Genomic DNA, 18,058 nt, shown 5'->3' with positions numbered 1-18,058 from the left:
CGGCCCTGCCTCGTCGGGGGCGGCTGCTTTGCGATTTAAAAAAGAGCGAGCTCCTTCCCCGCGAGGTTACATACCGGCGCCGTGTAAAAACGAAAGTTAAAGCGGGCGGACAAAAGGTTGTCCCTTCCTCCCATCTCCGCCGAGGGAAAAGCCCTTTCCTGCGGAGGGGCCACACCGGCCCCGTCCAACTTCTCATCGCTTCAGCTGCAGCCGAGCCACACGTTAACGATGGAAATGTTTCGGGCGAGGTGTTGCTTATTTTTGCCCCGTGGGCTTTAGCTCCGTAAATCCAGTTGCTAAAGGCAAAAGGCGATAGGCCGTACCCTTAAACTGTCAGTAATCTTAATTTTCATAATGTGGCAAAATTAATTTAAATAAAAGCTACGCTTTATATCCTAAATCAGAGCTTTTAATATACAGTGCTAAGATTACCTAAGATATCAAGTAATGCAGGTTATATATATTTATTGTATCTTGGTGGCTATGGGAAATATTAGCCTTAGTCTTGCCTGGGTGATGTTTGGCACTAAAGGTTGCTGTTAACGTCACTACATCATTTCATTTCACACACACACCGTAAACATTGGATAGTTTGAAAATCTGTGGATTTAGGCATCACTGATCGTTTCACATGGCAACAAGTCGGTGGTTTGGTTTAGATTTCAAAAATTATCGTCTATCTGACAATATATTACATCAAATATTAATATTTTCGAAGCTTCTGACCACTTACTGCAGTTAGTTTTTCTCTGTATTTATTCATATATCCTTCATAAATTATAAAAGGAAGGAACACCTTTTCATCACCGAGTTTTATTTTTATATGTATTGACTTGTTCTGGAAAATTGGGATTAAAATCACCTCATTAAAATGATGATTGATCATTTGTCATGGTAATGGTACCATATGATATTGGTGACTTTTACCAAATTACTGTTTTCTAGATATTTTCCCTTAATTAGGAAGTACTATAGCAGCATTTGTTGAACTCTGCTTGTTATTTCAAATCTTTCAAACTACAGCACCTTGTCACGTAGTGCTCATGTTAGCCAAAAAGCCAAATGGTGCTGAAAATCTTTGATTGCAGGTACTCACCCACCCCTCAAAGTGTAATTTGAAAAAGAGAAATAAAAAAAGAAAGTTCCATATATAAATTTCACCAATAATTCCTTTTCATATGGTGAAAAGTGTGAGTTAAAATGCACATGTAAATGCATATACACAAGAAAAGTGCTTGCATTGATATCACTTTATATTTCTTATTATATAGTGATAGTTCTTCCACACACAACTACTCATGAATTTTAAAGTTTTATTTTTTAATATCTGCCTATTGCACTAGGGAGCTTGGAAAAAAAACGAAGCTGAGTTGATTAAATTATTTATCCCTACTGCTGAAGTGAGTTTGAAGGCTCATTGAATGGATCTGATTTCTTGGCTCCTCTTTCTCCCCTTCCCCCCCTTATCCTGGTTATTTCATCCATATCATCCTGCCAGCAACAATAAATTTACTTTTTTTCATGTAGGAAAACTAAAGACAGATATTTGTGCGCATTTGCTTTAAGTGTCAGATTATATAATATACGCACCATCATTTTTTTGGGTGATAGTTCATCCTACCTGCGATTTTCTATATTATTATTTGTAGTTTACTTTTCGACTTCACATTTTGCAACAAATGAAAAGTTAAGTTTAAATCTAAGTTGCTTGCTGTGTTTGCAAAAGTTCAACTTTAATGATAGTATGCATTTCATTATTTAGTTTGTTGGATATAAGTTTCTGTATAATTAGGTATGCAAACATTTTTCTTCCGTTTTCTGCGAATGCTTTGTTCCTTTTTTAAAAAAATGTGATATAGTTCCTTTTTACATCACACAGCATTCATCAGTGCTAAACTTAATATATGTATGTATTCTCTTCCCCTTAAAGATAAAAAAAAAGAAAAAAAAAAACACCCCAAAAAAACAACAAACCACCAAACGTGAAAAGAGTTTTCATTAGTATTGGACTTCGTCATCCTAGGTCTGAACTGTTAATGCTTTAAATTCCTCTATTCTGCATTCCGTTAAGGGGAAAAAAGCCAATAATTGATTTGTTTTCTTTAAAATGTTACATCTCAAAAGTAAACATGGAGTTTACACAACTGTAATTTTAGCTTGAACTGCAGAAACATTCAAGCAGGGGAAAAAATGCATTGAATTATTCATTTGGTTTACTTCTCCATCAGCTTCTCCAAAGCCAGACATTCCTTAAAGTACAGCATTTTATTTAAGCAGTCCAACACTTGTTTTTTTGTTGGTTTTTTTTTAAAAAAAGAAAAAAAAAAGATCTGCTTGGAGAATGCTCTTTTCTACTGAACTGTGAGAGGAGCATGGAATCAGTGGGGATTAGCGCCTTTTAATCTACTACATCTGTAGTGGGTCATCCAACACTGCAGAACTCTCATTACTCTCTCATGCTGTATATGATTAAATGACTGAAAATATTCAACATTGACCTTGAAAATAAAGCTGTATGTGTTGGATGAGCAGCTTCCGAAGACTTTATGTCTAAACTAACCTTTCCCCTTGGTAACTTCTAGCCCTGGAATACATTGTCTGAGAGAGGACTAGAGCAGTAGCAAATGTAACTTGAAACTGAAGTGTGGGAGCATTTGAAATGCATCATTATATAAATTATGGCATCACTCAGATTGTTCATACTATGTTTTATGAGTAACCCAGCTTCTTGAACATACTTACATTTGTGATTGGTGTTTTTCTGTAAACTGGTTTTGTATCAACTACCAAACTAAACTACATCATCTTGTAGGTAGTTGCTAGAGCTTTTGAAATCAGCAGAAAACATGTTGCTTAACATCTTTGAACACTAGCCTATATAAAGCTATAAGTAAGCACCATCTTTTCATCTACATTTTGTCATGTTAGGTGTTTACTGTTAATTTTCATGCTGCCAATACTTGGGGCACGTTAAGTCCCTCTAAGGTAAAACGAAACTTGTCCTCTCTCCTTACAATAGCATGGTTATGGTACATTACCTGTGTAACTCACTTCATCTTGATTTAGATATAAAAAGACATGCCTAACATATTTCAATGCAGACTTCTATTTTTTAATGTAGTGTATAGCACTCCGATATTTTCTTTCCAAATAGCAGTGAAGGGAAGAGTTGAGTGAGTTGGTCGTGAGTGATTAATAAGTTTCATTGAACCTTATGAAGGCCCTGATCCTGCCAATGCACACATGGCTAGTGAAACATTCAGCTGGTTCTGGTGAGGTCACAGGCTTCTTTAGGCTCACAGTTAAGAGCATGGGGAGTTATTTGCAGGATCAGGGCCAAAGTGGGATAACACTTGGAGGTTAACATCTGAATAGGATGAAATACAGTGTGTCTTTAAAATACCTAATGCATCAAATACAGGCGTTGGTGAGGAAATATGTTTTGGGCCCAAATATCGACTCTTCTGTCAAGCAGAACTTCCCTATTACTTTCATTGTGTTTTAGCAGTAATATTGAATTAGCTTCTTGAGAAAGGACAGTGCTGTTTTGTCCATATTTTAACAAGATGGTCCCACAAAAACGCTTTCCCTAATCTGCTCTAAACCCTTTACATGGGGAGTGAGGTTATTCAAAGAAATGAGTGAAAGATTATGCTTTCAAAATCTCTATTACAACTGTATCCTTCATGTACTTTTGCATATTCAGGATTATTTCTATAACTCCCAAAAGGTACAGAATCTTTTAACAGTTTTGAATATAAGCAACCTACTTGCTAAAAACACTTATTCATTGTTCCTAAAAATATCCTAGCTATAACTGTACTATAAACATGTCAACCAGCTTATTATTTAAGGAAGAAGGGAAGAGATCTGTTCAGGAAAAACTTGATACTTAGATTAAAATGTATTGATTTTCCCACCACCACTCTGAACTTTTTTTCCTTAACTGGTGAACATTGTCATTGTAGAATGTAATATTTTATCTGAAGAGAAATGAGTCTCTTATTAAGAGCAGCAAATATCGCTAGTTCTCCTCTTATTTGGGTCTGGAAATTTAACCTAGACCACCTACTGTCCTTCCTGCTTTTCCCTAACTTTTTTTTTCTTTTTCCCCCTAACTTTTTTTCAGCCCAGCTCTAGGACAGAATATACAGAATTGGATGCTTTGTCGCATAGTGCCGGTGTTATTGAAATGTGAAAGCTACAAAAATAGCACGTAGTCTTGTAATTTCATAAATCTCCAATACAGTTGTTGACAGAGAAATACCAGCTGCTTATGGAAATATCTGTTTATCTTAAAGGAATACTGCTATCTATGTTTCTTAATAGCAGAAATAATCCTTTTGGGCATGTTATTGCTTGTAATACGTTAGTGCCATTGGAAAGAAGAAAAAACCTACAGTGTATCTATTAGGGTAGTGACAATGTTTTTTCTTAAGTCTTCTTGGTTTCAGATGAGGTAAAGGAGATATCTTCATTATGTTACATTTATGAATCTTCTTTATTTACAGTTTCAGTTGATACAGCATAATTATTTTGTAAAATTAAAGGAAACTTCCAGGAAAAAAACCCTCCTGTGTGGGTGTTGGTTGGTTTTTTTTTTTGTCAGTGCTGGTTTTAATGGGGTGGATATACTTACATTGTGCAACATACTCAAAATACATGTCTAGAATAGAATGTAACTATATTCTTTAGGTTTTATTTGGTTATTACAGTGGTGATTTTAAAGTTATGCAGTGTGTACAAGCCCACTAGGAGAGAGGTTACTGTGATCAGCATGATTCTGTCTTATTTTCAGTGAATGTTTTACCATATCTATTTCTTGCTTTCTTCTGCAAAATATTTCCAGGAATGAACTGGCTAATTTTGGCTTAAATTTTTTAAAATAACCTTATCAAAAGGAACAGTTAACAAGTGCAGAACTCTTACTAGCCCTCTGAAGCACAGAAGAGTATATGACACATGCTAGGTTGTGCCATAATGCTTGCAATTTTTAGCTACATTTCAAGAGATTGCTTCTTTAAGTAGGTAAAAAATGACAGCAAGTATGTTGGACAACAGTTTTCTCATTATATTCTGTGAGTACATTCATTATGTATTATTAGTCCTTAATTGTAAAGATGAAATAATATAACCATTTATCTTGGCAAGCCCATTATTTATAATCTGTACCTTACAAAATTGTGTGGATCTGCATGGGTGTTTTCTTCTACAAGTACTATTCAGATTTTTGACATAAGAGATAAGAAAAAACTTTGCAGGTTAAATTTATGATTAACCCAATCCACTCTTGGTAGGCAAACTGCATATCTTGATGGGGTAAAAGAAGTCCTCTCTCCCTCTCCCCCCCCAAAAAAATTCAGTTCTTCATTTGTTTTGTTCACCACGCTGCATTAACACAGTTTTCCCTTGTGTGCATCTGCCAGTGTACAATTTAGCCACGGGCATCTGTAGACCTTGTGGTGATCAGTATTGCAGGCAAAAGCCATATGTGTTTAAATAAAAAAAAAATCTCTTTATTTCATTTGCTGTTTTAACTGGATGGATAACTTTTGTGCCTCAAGACAGAGGAAGAGAAAATACAGAAATAATTAATTGCCCCTATTCTTGAGGCAGTTTCATTTTCCCTCTCCAATATGGAATGCTTGTCAGCTTCCCTGATAAATGACTGCATGTATTTGCATAGATTTTACATTAACACAAAAATTAGTTTTATTTGTGAAAAACTAGTTTACATAATAATGCAAAATCTAGCATTATGGATTATGTTTCCAACTTTGAGAGACTGTGGAGAAATGATTTTTTTTTCTTCTTTTTAAAAAATTGTTTGTTTGTTTGTTTTTAATTTCAAGGCATATTAGTTTTTAGCTTTGTATTTGGTTTCTATAAAACTAACCAAATCAGGGTCTTTTAATGTTTATAAACCATTTCTTCAGTCTTTCATAGATTTAATAATTGATGGTAGTATGAAAACGACTTCTTTCATAGACTTTTACACATTCCGTTTATTAAATACACTCTTAAATATGAAAAAATTTGCAAAATCTCATGGAAGTGTTTTGAAAAAAATACGGAATACTTAACTGTTAAATATACACTCTAAGAATATACTTGAAGTTTTTGATCCTGCTATTAAAATAGTGCTCCATCAGGTATTTTTCAAAGCATTAATGAACTGCATTAGCTTATATGCCAGTGTAGGACTCTTTTTTTTTTTTTTCTATATCTAACAACCTGTCTGTTTTAAGGAATTAGGCATTTCTAGCTTGAAGTGACAGTACAATGCCTCTAGTTAAAAACTGGTTTATTCACAATTTGTCATGTCCATAAATAAAATTTACAAATCAATCTGTCTGAAATATCTTTGAAGGAAAATATACTGCCCTAATTTTGAGCCAATTGTAGTTATTTTCAAATGAAACAAATTGGATGTTTTCTCATATAATAAACCTGGTGTCTTGTCTAAAGGCAACTGCTAATTGTACATCAGCCCGTTCTCCATGCTAAAAAAATACAGATTCATTTACTTGCTGTTATTTCATGCTATATAACAAAAAGAAAATACTGCTCCTTATGAAGCATGCTATACTTAATGGCAACTTAAGGTAAAAGAGTGCCTTTGCCACTTCTTGAATCTGGGACACCCTAGGTGCCAGCTGTCACTGCTCAGCTAATGATGACAAATGCCCCTCTCTATGCAGATTGCAGAGCTTGCAGGCTGCTATGAAAGGCAGCCAGATTACCTTTCTTCAGATAGTAACTTAACCTTTTAAACTCAAGTGTCAGAATGAAATTATTAGCTGGGATACTTTCAATATCTGTTTCTTTAAAAAAGAAAAAAAAAAAGAAAAGAAGAAGGCAGTGACTTCAAATAATACCATAGCAGCTCCTATTCACAAATTGTTCATGCTTCTCTGATGTTTTAAAAATGGGAAATTGCTGCCACTGTGCCTGTGAGCACTGTATGGATTTGCTGGCGTTGAATGCATGAATACTGAAGCTGACCCTTCAGTTGCACTACATGGAAATGGGGCCAAGCAGGTGAAATTCTGTCCTTGCTTACATCTACACAGTGTTACTGATGCACAGATCTGAGAGATCACAGGTTAACTGATGGTATTTTATAATAGACCTTAATTGATCTTACACATTGTGGATATACTCAACTCTCTCCATGACAGTTCAAGTTACCACTCTAAGCCTGTGAACCTCAGTTAGAGTCCAATGTATCAAAATAACCAGGTATTTGTTTTGTGGGTATGAGCAGTTTCACAGAACTCAGTGTCATGTGGTTAATGTTAAGTTACTAATCTGAACATATTCTTCAGTCAGAGTTTTAGAGTTACTTTCTGGGTTGTCTTGGAAGTAGCTGGCAGATGTGAGGATATTACATAGTTCCTTAACAGCACATCAGAAATGTATGCAGTGTAAGCACTACATATGCCACCTAAAGGTGTAGGGTGCTTTTTGAGTGTGTACACATATGTGTGTCTGTATTTTTATATGGGTCTGTTTGTTTGTGTTTGTACACTCAAATATAGAAGAAAACAGACATATAGGCATTCATATCAATATGTGTACACATGCAGTATCCTACACATGTAACGTTCAAACAATATATATTTCTGTGTTTATTTTAAAATGCTGACATATATGAGCAAGTTTAACTTGCATATACTTGCCATTAAATCAGTCTGTACAGTGAACTGTATATGAATATCAGTTTCCCTCTGAGTAAAGCATAGTTTTATTACAGTAAATAAGTACTTACCTCCAAGATTTTCACATTATCAAATCTCCATAGCAGTACTCTTTTGGTTAATATGATGTATGAAAGGGAGATGCTGGTTAATATTATGTTTTCTTTTAAAGTTTGGGGAAGAGTATTTGGTTTTGCCTGTGCATAACTATGTTAAATTTAACATCCTGTTTTGTTTTGTTTCACTTTTTTTTTTTTTCTTTAAGTCATTATGTTCAAAGTATTTAAAACTATACATGTTTCATTATTTTGAGCAAGTGTAGCACAATCTGGGAAATAAAAAAGACAAAGATCTAGTGTTTCATACTCAGCTTTCTCAGCTTGTTGGTTGAAAAGGCATCAAATGAAGTCCAATGCCTATACAAAAGAAATGTTCCTTGTTTGTATTTGCCCCATCTGTGTCATCTGGTGGCTTATGCAATAGGAGGTGTTATCACATGAATCCAAATGCACAAGCCAGTTGTTTTATGGACTCTTTCTGTGCTTGGAGGAGTTTATAAGTTGCCCACTCTATTGTGTGTCACTCCCAGATGACACGTGCGCATTCTGCTGAGCATATTTTGGGGGTAATTATAACTAATGAAGCCTGGTACACAGCTTGTTCGCAGAGTGATTTATTCTGCTCCTGACTGATTCCTGAGAGTTCTGTAAAATGGTTACATTGTGCTTTCCACTTTGGACATGTATGGGAGCATGTGGTATTGAGTCCATCTGAGAAAATTTGCTATTCAGTGTACCACAGACTAATTACAAAGATATTGGCTGGGTACATCTGTTTAAAAATATAAGGATGAACTGAAAATTATAAATGGGTTCAGTAACTTTAGGGATATTGACTTCAGTATGGCTCTTGTTTAGTTGTTTACTCTTCCCAGACTTGCAGTAACCCACTTAAATGTACTTGTGTTAAATGCCTCAGAGTTTCTCTGAACACTGTTCAGAGAAGGTTAGGTTCCCCTTATAGCTTTTAGCAAAGCAGATTTTATTATTTGAATTCTGATAATTGATATTTTGTGGAAAGATGGATTTAAATGTTGGGAATGAAATAGCAACAACAACAAAAAATCATTTCTGAAGCCTGGTTGTCAACCTTTATTTCACCTTAGATATACCATTCTCACTCTAATTTGTCTTGACTTACCAGTCTCTCAGGCAAGTAAATCCACTGACATTAGTGGGCCTCATCCTCTATACAAGTACTCATACATTTGTTTGCCAGGATGGTTTTAAAAATCTTTTTTCCAAGATGCTAACATACCTCTGAAGTCATGAAGTCATGGGGTGCATAGAAACTGCAGGGTTATCACTTCATCTACCAGATTCACAGATATCCAAGCAGGCTGGATGTTTTTACAAGTATCTCAGCATTGGTGTTCAGCAGTAACAGTCTTCAATTATGTCTGTCTTCAGTTTTATCAGCTTTTCCAACTTCACCCCCTAGCTCAATATCCAGATTTGAAAGACTTTTGCATTTTCTTTTCAGTGCTTAAACAAAATTTTCCTTCCCAGAAAAAAAGATTAAAGGTTATAGTACTGCTTGTAGGAATGGGAGAAGAGACAACCTTATTGTTGTGTACATTTTATAAAAAGCATTTTGTAAGGTTAGAAAACAAGTGCTTAGAAAATACAGTTCACATCCTTCCTACTAGCTGCATGACTAGAAAAATAGTTTTACTGAGAATGAATTACTGTTTTAATCTCATTTTGTGAAAACAACCTGGGATGTGCTCACGACAACATTAGCAGCATGATGGGTGAGAAGACATTACTAGTTCTCAGAAGTGAATCATATAAAATTACATTCCTCAGCTAGTATGTTAAGCAAGAGGATGTGGTCACCAGCAGAACTGAAGTCTGTCTGTGCCCTAACCTGTCCCAGTAGTGAAGTTTATAGTAATAGCATTTTTCAAAATCAGTACTTTCACTGGGAAAGAAAAGGAAAAAAACCAAAATTTCAAGTTAATCTTTATCTTCATAACCATGAAGATAAAAGTGGACAGAAGGTCTGACAGTGACTTCATTGTTGCTCCTGAATTTGTGTGGAGCATGTTCTCCTAGGAAGAGTTTGCAGTGTTACATACCCAAGATGATAACCATCAGAAGGTAAGAGTGTTGGAGTGTTTTGATATAACGGGTATGAATATACCTGTATATAATGTACATGAAGAAACATACAATTTGAAAACTAACTGGTTTGCCGAGAACAATTGTTTCATAATGTAGCAGTTACGCTTGAGTTGTTTGAAATAAACAGAATTTGCTTTTGGATGTGGCAGTAAGGATGTTTAGCTTTATGCTTGTTCTGTATTTCCTCCATATATAAGAGCATGTTCTGAGGACAATTTTTACATGATGATTTATGGTAATATGAAATCTGACCTGGTTTTGGGTTCGCTGATGATACAATTATGATACGTTTTGACTTTTGGGATAACACACATCTTACCTGCTTACTGGCTTACTATGCCAGATATTGCAAGAGGTTTGCTAAATTGTCAACATGTACTTATCATTGAAATCCTTAGATAGGTTAGACATTACAGATGAAAATCAGACTTTTCCACGTTCTGTAAGGTTTTCTGGGTTTTTCTTTGTTCAGTGTTAAAGGACTGTGACAAACTACGGTGACTGGTATATTAGAAAATGCCTAAAAATGAGCAGTTGTTTTAATTGGAGAAAGATTGTCTCACATTGAAAGAATAGTTAGCTTGAATTATGGTTTTGTGCTTATTAAAATATTGCGTTTGTTAGGTGTAGTTTTGTTTTCTGAGTAATCTGCTCATGTTTAGTTAGAGTACATCTGTTCTATATAATTTTAAACATTTCATAAAATATTTAAGATTAATGGTCCAAATCAAGCACTAACTAAAACAACGATACTAATTACATCAGATGTAGTTGGGTCAGGGAAGCTTACATGTCATTCTTTTGCACTGACCAAACTTTTCATTTGCATGAACTCATGTCTCATGTTAGTCGGCCTCTGCAAGAGTTTGCATCAGACCAGAGCATGGCCTTCTGAGAGCTGTAATTTCACCCTCTGTTCTACTTTCCTTTCTTCGGTAAGATGCATTCATTTTATTAATTTCCATTCCTTTGCTACTTTACATGACTTTTGTGACAGGAATTACTATTTAGGTCACCTTGAACCTAGAAACTTATTTATACTATGCCACACTAGGGCTAGTGGGTATGATTTGCTTACCAGTTATGGGTAGGGAAAAATAATTTTTATTAGTATCTAGAAAAATCATAGTAAAATAATACTCATAACTTACAGTAATAACCATTTAGCAGAAATTGGAACCAAGAATCTGATTTGATTTTTGGGTGCTAAATTCTTATTTGATAAGCTCACCATAAGCCAATGATAAGCCATTCCCTTCCATTTTCCCTGGTAGTCTCCCAGATTTATGGGACCAGGGTGCCCAGTTGGACCATCTGTTTTCTAGAAATTCTGAAAAAATGTTGATGGAAAAGTGTTTGCCACATTCCATATGTGATATCAGTCACAGAGCGGACATGTTGGACTGCTTGTAAAGCAAATGTTTAGTGAATACTTAAGGAATTTGAACTCCAACCCCACACTGACCCTGTGGTACTGTATGTGATGATCAGTTGTCCAGGCAAAATAATAGTGATTCAGTTAACCCCCCAATTTTTATATCAATTTAGTTACGTTTATATAGCTTTGTGGAATAGCAGAAATAAATCATGAACAAGAAGACAACCAAAAGATATGCTGTGCTTGGGTTAGAAAAAAAGTGATTGGACAGACTGAAGATCAGGGCAAAAAGATCAAAGAGAATTAATTTGAAATAGAAGATATTAAAACTTTTCAGGAAAGATTAATTTGAAAACTTATAGTAAAATTTGTTTAGTTGAAGGGAGTGGACTAAAAAAGCAATATAAAGAACCAAAGGGGAAAATCAGAGGACAAACTATGAAGGAAGAAGTTTGGTTAAAAGAGTTTGAATTAAAGTGGAAATATGTAGGGTTTTCTTTATATAAAGTATCACACTAAGGAGAAATCCCAGCTTTAAGGAATCTCTGCCAGCGCGCCTAAACACCTAAACCCGCATAGTGACTCCGATGTTGTGAATCATGCTGGAAAGCGTCAACATTTCCCAGGCTTACCCTGGGCTGTGCTTTAACTGAGTCAGCCTCAATGTACTTGCTGCTTTTGTGGGCAGAAGTCATTGCTTTGTGAAAGCAAATAAGGCAGTTCTCCAAGAGCTGCTCTCCAGAGCCCCAGACAGTGAAAACAGCAGCCTTTTCAGCATCCTTCACTGACCTAGAGGTTAACCTGTCCGGAGGCTTATGCAATCTATACAGTAAAGGAGAGCTTTATTAGGATGGGAAACAGGATATGTTTGAGAAGGAGACAACAGAGAGATTCCAGAATTTGAGAGGGAACATGTATAATGAAGTTCCTGGCACATCTTTAAACTGTATATAGTTATATTAACACCTTGGCTGGTATTTCTTTACCTTCTAAATTAAGTCCTGATGAGTAGGACTGAACGAGACCTTTTTGGATACACAAACTGCTGAACTTGCTTGTATTGTGTGGTACTATATGTTCTTAAATTAATGTTACTAAACATGGGACTTATGAGACCATTCTCGAGCCTACATTATTTGTTATTGGTCTCATTTAATATTTATAGAGTGGCACACATTTCCATGTTGCCTTAGAGAAATAAAAATTATGATTCTGCCCTCATTTTACAGTCTAATTTTAGCAAATGGAAGAAATAGTGGAAAAAAAATAGAAGAGGAAGTGGAAAAGGTAAAAAGGTTGTAATAAATAATTCTTGCTACTATATTATGTAGGAAGCTTGTATATCTGATTTTTTTTTTTTTTTTAAGCCAGTATAAAATGGAATTTCTAAAAGGACAGTGATGTAGTGCAGTTCTGTCTAAGGGTCAGGAGTGGGAGAAGCAACAGTTGAAAGACGAAAGTAGAAGGTGTGAAAATTAGATTTTCATTTGATGTGAGTGTGTTCAGGTTGGCTGAGGCTGCTGAGAATTCAATAAGAGATGTTTGAATGAGGTGCAGTGGCTAGTACAGGTAGGAATATTTCACTATCCTTGCTCCCACGTGGATAAGTTATACACCAAATGGTAGGCAAGCTGCCTATTTTTGCCTGCTAAGTAAGCTAACTGAGCCAAACACTAGTGTTGTCAAGGTTTCCCAGAAATGCACAGTTCAGTGCATGAACACAAAACATTCAGCTGCAAAATTTATGTGTGGATAGGAATGTAGGCTTGATTTCCTGCCCAAGAAAACCCAACAAAAAAGACCTGGCAATCCCTGGCAGGAGGATGATGACATTAGTGTAACATGATAATATGTTATTTATTTAGATGGGGCTGCAGTAATGCATCACCTCACCTTGTTGCAATATCGGGCCTGTAATGTTACTTTCTCGCTCCTTTTGATGTACCCAGTGCTAACACGGCTCTTCAGCTTTGAGAGGTGGGGTGCTACGTGTCTGAGTCTTCTTTTTGTGTATCTTTGTGGACTCATTTGTAAAAATTATCATTTTAACCAAATACTACTAGTGTTGTGTTTCATTGATACACAGTGATACATCCCAAAGTTCACTCCTATTTGATTGAGTGTTGAATGAAAGAATGATTCATCTTTTTAGTCATATAGTCTGCAAATGTACAGAGTACTTCATAAATGTGAGGGTGGTATCCTGTCTAGAATACCTCTGTTAATGCAGAAGCACAGAATCTATTATTTATACTTATGGACTGGGTAAAAAAAAAAAAAAAAAAGTGTTCTTCAGTATGAATTTGTGCCTTTAACAGCAAAAAGTGGAAGGTCTAAATATCTAAATCAGACCTAAGTCCCCACAAAGGTTGAAGTATAAAATATCTGTACAAGAGGATGAAATTCTGGCATAAAAGCTGATCGGTTTTATAGCTTTTGTGTGACCTTCATGGTAATAATATCATGCATATAGGACGTGGTCAGATTTACACAACCACAATTTCTTTTGTTTGGGGTCTTCTTGCTTAGCTGACTGGAGGTAAAAATATGCAAACTCTTTCTTTTTATATATATATATATATATGCATATATATATATATGTATGTATGAAGCAAATAGGTTGCAGTGGCCATAATTTCTGTTATTAAACCATGTTAATTTATTCATATTAATCATTAGGTGATTGTTAATCTGGCTAAAAAGACACACAAAGAAAATAGTTTTGTGATAAGAAAGCTTTGTTGCAAATAAGGGACGGCGTATGTAGTGCTCTGCACAGTACATTTTACAGAAGCGCATAGGATCTGTTTACCTGGTTGAAATTCAAATTGTTTTATTATGGTGTCAATTCTTTGGTTTTGGCAGCACTTCTAAAGTGTCTATACACAAAAGGACTACCACAGTGAATGAATGCTAGTGTTGACACCACCTAACAAGCAGGGATTATGTGTTTACAGAAGAAGTAATATGATAGGTCAAGTATAAGAGGCACTTCTCAAGAGCACTTCACCACATAATGAGTGACTGACTAGAAAGTGCGGAGCTGCCACTCTTTGGCTTCGTTTCGGTGTTGATGCCTGCCTCTTTCCTCCAAAGCCCTCTTGATCATGTTCAGCTGCTCTGTTCTCATGTGGTGAATAATAGTAGAGTAAAGCTGCTTTTCTGTCTCATTTTTCTTGCTAATTTACACATTCAAGCCATTTTTTGTTTGCTATCCTTATTTGCTATTCCCTTTTGTCAAGGCACTGTTCTCTTTTTTGCCTCAGGCCTAGGAACTAATTTGAGCTTCTATAATTACTTCATGTTTTACACCTGTCTGCATATCATGCACCCCTTGTCTCTGTACTTAAGCTGTATATTTCCTTGGAAGGAAAAAAAAAAAAAAAAAAAAAAAAAGGGCTAGTTTTCATATACAAGGAATCCCCAAGTTTCTCCTCCGAGTCTTCCTACAGGAAGAAACACAATTAAACTGTTGAGATGTTCTCAGCAATGCAGCTGACCTTTTGGGTTCATGAAGGACAAATGAATGCTGTCTGTTCAGACAGTTTGTGTTAAGACATTGTTGAGCAAAGAGCCCTGAGCTTTGTTCCTCTTGAATGAAGCAATGGTTGTAGTCATTTTAAAATCATTAAGAGCCTGAATGCACGGTATCATTCTACAGTGTTTGCTCTACAGCTGCTCTTCTGCTTTAATAGCAGCTTATTAAATTTGGGTCAAGCGCACTCTGAAGAGTATCACAATGAAGAAACTGTTCAAAAAGTTACCTGTTTAAAAAAAAGGCAATTGATTAGATTTTTAACTTAAGTGACAGCTGCAATTCATTGCCTGTTCTTTGTGGTGTCCTGCAGCCAGAGTGGAAGCCTTTTGTAATTTGGTCTTCATTTTGTAAAAGCTTTCTTGAATAATCCAGGGTTGCTTTCCACTCTGAGACCGCCTCAATCCAATTAGGAGTTTAACAAGGGTCAAATTAAGGAGACTTTACACTTCATGTTTGCATCATTAGCCATAAGACTGTTTTGTGTGTGCACGACTGTGTGTCGAGGGAGGAGGGGAGGCTGCAAGATGGGGCAGACACAAAGCTGTCATCCACCATGTGGTGCATCCCGTCGCTGAATGGAGGCACAGCAGGCTAGGAACAACATTTCCAGTTGTCTTTTGGGGCTGTCGTCATGTGGATTTCAGCTGGTACATAGTTGTTTGGAGGTTACAGGTGCTGGCTAGAACTGAGGAAGAAGAGTGCACTCCGTGCCTAGTCTTTTCTCTCCTGGTAGCCTATTGTTATCGGACAAATGACTGGGAAGAGATGAAGTTAGAAATCTCTTGAGCATTCATTATTTTTGATGAGATGACAACTACCCCAGTTTCATGTTCTCACTACTCATGCTGTTTCCTGTTATTTTTTGAAAACGTAATTTTTCCTGTGTGTTAAGTGTATTGTACAGTGTGAACTTTTTTAATACAAGTAGTTTGTTAGCAGGCTTTCAATAGTCAGATGTGCATATGGAAGACTACAAACATGCAGTCATATTTTCTACAATAACAAGTAATCTTCTAAAAACGGCACCAGTTTTACTTATACAGTTTTCAAGTACATTTTCCTAATGAATTATTTGTAGAAGTTGTTGAAAATTAGAGAGAAAACCATAAGACCTTCTTTTCTGTGTAAGATTCTTCTTAATGACAAGAAAAATTCTCCTGCTACTCAGTGTTTAGATGTGTGGGATATTGCTGGAGAACTGTTGCAGTGTCTCTTTAGCAAATGCTTTGTGCTGCTACATACAAAGTAACGATTTATCTAAAAATAACACTTTCATTGTTCCTTCCCCCCCTAAACCCATTAATAGGTACTTTAGTATCATGCGAGTTTTCATAGTTTAATCCCTTTTCAAAAGCTTTTCAGAATAAAAGCTCTAAATGGTCCTCAGTATTAATTTGATGTGACTTCTGTACAATATGGTTTGAAACTCTCAGAAGCACGTTTTTACAGCTTACCCTTTTTCACTGGATCAGTGTGTGGAAAATACCAGCTAAATGTTTCATGGAGTCTCTGCTGTAAGCCTTTTTTGTTGTCTTGCAGATGCTATAGCTTTCTAGTAATTTTTATTTAGTACCATCATTATTAAATAATACTTAAGCCAGATCAAGAACTCTACATATATTTTTGTTCATTGAATTTAAATTTTAGGAAATGCCACTTAAAACATAATTTAAAAAAAAAAAAAAAGTTTTGACCTATCTCTTGAATCTCATTTGATGAGAATTTAGCGTCAACAGTAAACTGTGCATAATAAATGGTGATTGATTTTAATGTAGTCTGTGTTTGTAGTCAATCAGATCTTTGTTTACATTTAGACAGGAATAGCTGGCTTTAGAGCTTTGGACACCCATAAATAATGACATTTTTTAAATGCTCAGCTCTCAGTGAAATATTAATATGATGTGTCTGATGGAAGTAACAAGAAATAATTTAAAACTTGTTCTGTCAACCTCTTTATCAAATGGAAATATATTTTCTGTTTGGATCACAGTGTGCACAGTGACTGGTGAAATAAAAATCTTGACTGTCCAATTCTTTTCATAATGTATGTCTACCGTGGTGGGGTTTTTTTGGGGTTTTTTTGTTTGTTTTCCTCAAAAACGCTGTCTAACTCTGGAACAAGAGAGTTACAGTAGTAACAAATGGTGTGGGGGAGTGTATTTTGCTTCGGTTTGTTTTTTCCTCAGTTACCCCAATTTTAAGGCTTTTGCGTAAATTAGTATCACAAATGAATGAAGTGAATGTAAATTGTATGATATAAGCCTGTTTGAAGATGTTCAGGCTGTTCTGAGCTCTAGATATCCAAGAGGATTAGAATAATACAAGATTTAGAATGTCACAGATTTTGGTTCTTTATTATTCAGTTTCTTTAGTCTAAAGGGAACCCAGCCACTTGACTATAGAAGCATTTATCCAGGTATTGTGCAACATGCCCAGGTAAAATAAGGTATCAACAGACATTTTTATATTACAGAAAACTTCCAACACTGATTTGTAGTACACTGTCTTCCTGACTGACCACTACATGTATATATTCAACACATACCATTTTATTTTTTTTTAATGTGGCTACTTTCAGGAAGGTATTTGATTTTATAATTTCAGTGTCCTGCAGCCTGGAGAGATGCCCTTTAAAAAATTGTAACAAACTGAAATAAAGAATCACAGTGGTTATGAAATAGCACCCATAACAAAATATATTTTACACTCTGATATTTTGTGATTGATAGGCTGAAAAGTGCTTTATTATTTCTTCAGAATGAAACTATTGAACCTTCTTATTCTGAGTAGATGTCCACTTCACCTACCTGCTAGATCCTTTTATTGTAGGTTTTTTTTTTACTTTAGATGCTTTGGTGTATAGGCAGTCTACAAGAAAACAAGAATGGATTTCACAGCTGCAATGGCAGAGTTTACAGGTTGAAGGAAAAGTGGACTTAAGATCTGTGAACACTGCCGGTCAGTAGTTCTTATTTATCTACCAGAAAATACAATGATAGTAAAAAGATTTAAATTCTGTATTTCAGTAGGGTGTTTTACAAATGTACATATGGACATTTGCATGTAAACTAGATACAACCTTCGAGGTCTTGGGAAATCATCAGAGTGGACCTTAGTGTCACAAACTTTCAGTTCTTTCTACCAGGATTTATATAGCCGTAAGAGGAAAATTATAGCATGATTTATGCATACATGTAAGTTTCTGGGATATCACCCAGTCACCATTTTGTGCCAGTGCCACAGAGATATGAAGGTG

General features: G+C 35.6%; 1 protein-coding gene across 9 annotated transcripts in view; it reads left to right on the top strand.

Moving 5' to 3' along the window:
- NBEA (neurobeachin) overlaps positions 1-18,058 on the top strand; it is a 511,054-nt gene that overhangs the window by 361,051 nt on the left and 131,945 nt on the right. The window lies entirely within an intron of this gene.

The sequence above is a fragment of the Athene noctua genome, chromosome 1 (genome assembly GCF_965140245.1).
Source record: "Athene noctua chromosome 1, bAthNoc1.hap1.1, whole genome shotgun sequence".
NCBI classification, from domain to species: Eukaryota; Metazoa; Chordata; class Aves; order Strigiformes; family Strigidae; genus Athene; species Athene noctua.
The sequence above is the reverse complement of the archived record's forward strand: the minus strand, read 5'-3'. Positions and strand labels throughout refer to the sequence as shown.